This window comes from Rattus norvegicus, chromosome 3 (genome assembly GCF_036323735.1).
Source record: "Rattus norvegicus strain BN/NHsdMcwi chromosome 3, GRCr8, whole genome shotgun sequence".
Taxonomy (NCBI): Eukaryota; Metazoa; Chordata; class Mammalia; order Rodentia; family Muridae; genus Rattus; species Rattus norvegicus.
The window spans coordinates 85911044-85917043 of NC_086021.1; positions in this window are offsets into that span (position 1 = coordinate 85911044).

Genomic DNA, 6000 nt, shown 5'->3' on the forward strand with positions numbered 1-6000 from the left:
ATCTGCAGTACAACTCCTACAACTAATCAGGGGACACCATGGAAGGAGGAGTGGAAAGATCGTAAGAACCAGTGGACCAGGATGCCTGCTGCAAGACAATGTCTTCTAGACATAACAGGGATGCTCTATTCGTGAACTCTACAGTGTGGTGCACAAGACTACACTATTTGCCAACAGGGATAGGGGAAATTTTCACAAGGATGCCTAGACAAAAAGCTCCAGGAAGTCAACTGCCACTGAGGTAGAGAGAATCAGTTTTCTTCAGGGACTCTTGTCCCTTTTGATAGGTTCCCAACATGAAGTGGTCAACTTAAAACATGGACATATGGGTTCGGTCCCCAGCTCCGAAAAAAAGAACCAAAAAAAAAAAAAAAAAAAAAAAAAAAACATGGACATAATAGCAACACTAAGTGGAGTCAATGGTGTGTGTGTGTGTGTGTGTGTGTGTGTGTGTGTGTGTGTGTATGTGAGAGAGTTTGTGTGTGAGTGTGTGTGTATGTGTGTGTGCATGTGTCTGTGAGTGTGTGTGTGTGAGTGTGAGTTTGTGTGTGCATGTGTGTGTGAATGTGTAAGTTTGTGTGTGTGTGAGAGTGTGTGTGTGTGTGAGTGTGGGTGTGCATGTGTGCATGAGGGTGCTCATGTGGGTGTGTGAGTGTGTTGTGTTTGTGTGTGCATGTGTGTCTGTGTGTGTTTGTGTGTAAAACTATAGCTATAGAAGAGGTCATGATCTGGAGAAGTTGAGGGAGGTACATAAAAGGAGTTAGAGAGGAAAAGGAATTCTCAAACGTTTTAATTAAAAACATGAAGGTAGACTGCCCTGCCTGGGTTGTTTTCCTAGGAAAGTTGTACCACTTCTTACATTCTTTTCAACTGCTTTCACCATCGCTGCTCCCCAGACCTTTAGACTCAATATGTACTGGGAAATTCCACAGTTGCTTTTCAGATCTTTCAGTTCCGTGGTCTTAGATTTTATACATGTCAAATGAAAGAATCAACAAGTTATTTTTAGCTTGTGAAGAGAAGAAACTCCCATCTCCTATTATCCAGTTTACCCACTTAGGTCAAATTGATTCTATAATTCAAATATCAAAGGGAAATTTAGCACAAAGGGAAATTGTATTCATAAATACTTTCTTGTCTTGGACTTCAATCATGCAATGGGTGACCTGAGCAGGAAACGTTGGTGAGTTGATTTAAAATGCTAGCAATTCTGTCATGTACTGTCTGAGATAAACATGCATGTGCTTGTTTGTAAACTACAGAAATTGCATATGTCAGAAAGGAAACTTGCCTGACTCAACCCAACTTGGAAATGATAGAGTTCATCTAGGCTGCTTCATTTTAAAAGAGGGTGGGGTGATTTGACTCCTGTGAGTTGCCTCAGAAGAAAGGATCTTAAAGAACAAGCCATCTGCACTCATTTCCCCAGGAGTCAAAGAGGATATAGGTATAACTGCAGTATTTCTGCAGTCATGCAAAGGCTGGCCAACTGTGTCCAGTGAGTGTAGTGACGGCAGCCATTACTCCTTTACTTGTTGGTATAGCATTTGTTCTCAGTACTAGGATCTCTCATTAGCTTTTGGTCCTGACTAGGAATCCAAGGAGCTGTCATATCCTCACAATATACAGGTGTAGAGTGTGACTCATAGTATAGCTTGTTGTTTTTGTGGGGTTTGTTGTTTCTGTTTGGTGGTAAGCATCAAACTGCAACCTTGCATATGCAGGCTACATTCGTAGTTCAGCACAATTCTAAAGAGTCTGTTGTTTCACAGTGTATAGAAAGCTTCAGAAACTTCAGAGAGTAATGAGAACTCTCTATTATAACACCTATCCAAAGAGACAACACGAGCCAGCCATGATGACCTGTGCCTGTAGTCCCCGCACTCAGCCCATTGGAAACACAGCAGGCTGAGGCAAGCTTACACAGAGCTCCAGTCTATGGGGACTATCTAGTGAAACCCTTTTTTAAAAAAGAGAGAGAGAGAGAAAATAAGAAAAAGAGAAAAGAGGCATAATTGGAGCAAGTGACTGTGTGAGGTGTCCATGTTTAAGCTGGACCTAAATGGCAAAAGCAAAGCTTTTATATCATCTAGAGTGGTGGAGTTGTCCTTTTCCTGATCAATTTAGTACATTAGCCTCTGCAATGGGGTAGCCTGTATAATCAGTGTCCTATCAAAGCCAACTATGCCACAGTAGGTCAACCCTCTCAGGCTCTCTCTTTCACACGGTTTGGCTGCCAGGCCTGGGACCTCCCACAGGAGGTAGCAGGAGTGCTGGAAATGTGAAACCAGCTGGTTTTGTTTTTCAGTGGAACACCTTGGCCAAATATCTTCACAGAAAGGAAAACATGGAAACTGCTGGTTCACACAAGGCTTTAAACTGTCTGCAGGTTGTCATTTGTCTGCATTTCTCTCTCCCTCTTGTTGCTGAAGTAGCACAGGGTTGGCTGTTCTGTCCTAAATTAAATGCAGTGTTTTATAGCAAGTGCATGGTTTCTGCCCATGACATAAGCCATTCTTAGTTTGCCTTAGAACCGTGGCAGAAACATTGCAAATTTAGACTCTGAAACCTGCTGCTGAAGTAGACCCAGCCAGTTTTTCAGCTTTCAAAGCTGCTCTGTGTGAAGCAAGCAGTACGTCAGGAAATCTGTTGCTGGTACACCCTCTTCATATCATTTCCTAAGAAGACTTGACATGAGAAAGAGGCATAAGCTATGCGCAAAGATCACAGATATCAAAGAAGAAGCAGAGAGTATTGGAGAGCCTTTCAAACACCAGGCCACCCACATGCTTCAGTGCTGAGGAGAGCCTCCCAGAAACTATCTCCCCTTGACTTCTGGGACAAGTGGCAATCCCACCCACTATACAATTGATCCTCTGTTTCATACTGCTGGTGTTTTGTTTAGGTAGAGAAAAATAGGATGTAAAATGTCATTGATTATTCTCCTGTAAAGTTAAAGAACAGTAATGGTGATTAACGGGGTTAGGTCAGTGGCCTGGTTTCTTTGTGAAACAAGACTGCACAAAAAGATACTCAGTTACTAGTAATGAGGAATTTGTTTTCTTCCCTCAGTGGGAAACAAATTAGCTCAATTCATGAGAGTGGTTTCTTTTTCTCAGTGTCCCTTTCACTTAAAGAAACAGTCTTGCCTTTAATGGGAAATTTCCTAAAGTTAGAAGTGGGGAGGGGTGAACAATAGAGGGGAGGAAGATTACCTATTACCAAGCTACTTTTTCCCCCTCCTTCCATTTGTTTTGTTTTATCATCTCTCTCTCTCTCTCTCTCTCTCTCTCTCTCTCTCTCTCTCTCTCTCTCTCACACACACACACACACACACACACACACACACACACGCGCGCGCGCGCGCACACACACACACACAGGGTTTCTCTGTGGAGGCCTGGCTGTCCTGCAAGATCCTCCTGCCTAGGCCTCTTGAATGCTGAAATTAAAGGCTGAATTAAAGCCAAACACTCAGCAATCCCTCCAGCCTCCAGGAGTGCCACTTTGATATTTATTCTTGGTTCTACTTTCAAAACCTGCTAATAATTGCCATTAAAATTTTGAAAAAAAAATCTGGATCAGACAGTAAAGGAAATTGACAAACCATTGAGCCATCTCTCCAGTACCCATTAGAAAAAATATTTTGAAGAGGAAAATTAAAAATAAAATTAACATCATCTTGAAAATATTGTTTATAACTTCAGTGCCTGAGGGAATTAAAGATGATTGTCTTTGAAAAAATATTTCAGAGCTTACTTTAAGAGTTCTTGAGGGCCAGTGAGATAGCTGACAGGGTAAAGGCACGTGCAAACTGAATTTCAGTCCCAGGACACGCATGGTGCAAGGAGAAGACCAATTCCTGTTAGTTGTCCTCTGATCTCCACCCAAGTACCATGGGATACACCACATACATACATACATACATACATACATACATATGAAAGACCCCCAGACTTGGGGAGACTCTCGCTCCAGTCACGGGTTGAGGTACCCCCAGGAAACACGAGAAGCCGGTCTTGATGTAATCAACAAGAGGCAGTTTTATTTACGAGATCTCGGGCTGACACGTATCTCACACAGGAGACTGAGTCAAGCCCCGAGCCTCTCTAGGCAGGAGCTTATACAGGGAAAACCAGGGGTTTCGTGTGAATACACATAATTGGCTAATACAAAGGGTGCACAGTTACTTTTGGCACGGAGTTACATCAACAAAGCATACGTGTAATCTAGCATCTCAGCAATGTGGGCAGGGCAACTCATCTCACTGCAGCAGGGGGATGACCCATCCTCAGGGAGTGAAGGAAGGGGAGGGGGTGGCTCCAGATGGCCAGTGTCCTTGGGAGTTGATAGTCGGGCCAGTGAGCCCTATCTCAAATTCTCTCAGGCATGTCTGGACTTTGTTCATGACTAACTTTTAGAAATTTTAACCCTTCACATACATACATACATACATACATACATACATACATACATGTAATCAAAATAATGAGGCTGGACAGATGTTCAGAGAGGTGAGAACCACTAGGCACCTTACTTCTATTGTTAATTTTTGTTTTTGTTTTTGAAACAGAGGTTTGAAATGTGGCCCATGCTGACCTCAAACTCATAGTGATCTTCCATCCTCAGACACCTAAATCCTGGGATTATAGATGTGCATCACAATACCCAGACAGCCTTACCTCATTAATGATATTTTTCTTTTTCTTTTTTTTTTTAAAGATTTTATTTATTGTATATAAGTGAGTACCCTGTCACTCTCCTCAAACACACCAGGAGAGGGAATCAGATTGTGTTGCAGATGGTTGCGAGCCACCATGTGGTTGCGAGCCACCATGTGGTTGCTGGGATTTGAACTCAGGACCTCTGGAAGAGCAGTCAGTGCTCTTAACCACTAAGCCACCTCTCCAGCCCCTGATATTTTTCTAAACTTGAGTATGACATAATGCATTTGCTTAAAATCTAAACCAGACTTTTAAAACTCATGCTAGGACAAAAATTAAAGTATAACTAATAAACAACTTTTTCCTCTATTTTAAAAACTATTTTAAATTTTTTATTTATGAGTATGTGAGTGTATGAATATGATGTGACTGAGTATGTATGTGTGTATAAAAGAGAGAGAGAGAGAGAGAGAGAGAGAGAGAGAGAGAGAGAGAGAGAGAGGTGTGCCGGTGCCCATGTAAGCTAGAAGAGTGCTTCAAATGCCCTGAAGCTGAGTTTTACAGTTCTGAACCAACTAATTTGGGTGCTGGGTATCAAACTTGGATTCTCTGCAAACACAGTACGAGTTCTCACCTCTCTGAACATCTGTCCAGCCTCATTATTTTGATTACATGTATGTATGTATGTATGTATGTATGTATGTATGTATGTGGTGTATCCCATGGTACTTGGGTGGAGATCAGAGGACAACTAACAGGAATTGGTCTTCTCCTTGCACCATGCGTGTCCTGGGACTGAAATTCAGTTTGCACGTGCCTTTACCCTGTCAGCTATCTCACTGGCCCTCAAGAACTCTTAAAGTAAGCTCTGAAATATTTTTTCAAAGACAATCATCTTTAATTCCCTCAGGCACTGAAGTTATAAACAATATTTTCAAGATGATGTTAATTTTATTTTTAATTTTCCTCTTCAAAATATTTTTTCTAATGGGTACTGGAGAGATGGCTCAATGGTTTGTCAATTTCCTTTACTGTCTGATCCAGATTTTTTTTTCAAAATTTTAATGGCAATTATTAGCAGGTTTTGAAAGTAGAACCAAGAATAAATATCAAAGTGGCACTCCTGGAGGCTGGAGGGATTGCTGAGTGTTTGGCTTGGAACCATGAATCCCAGAGTTCGGGTCACAGCACCTACAGGACAAGCCCAGAGGTCAGCACAGCTCTGAAACCCAAATCTAAGAGGAAGCAGACACTGGAACAGTACTGGAGCTTGCTGGCTTCCAGCATGGCAGAAAAGACACAAACTCAGGTTCAGGGAGAGATCCTGCCTTAAAGA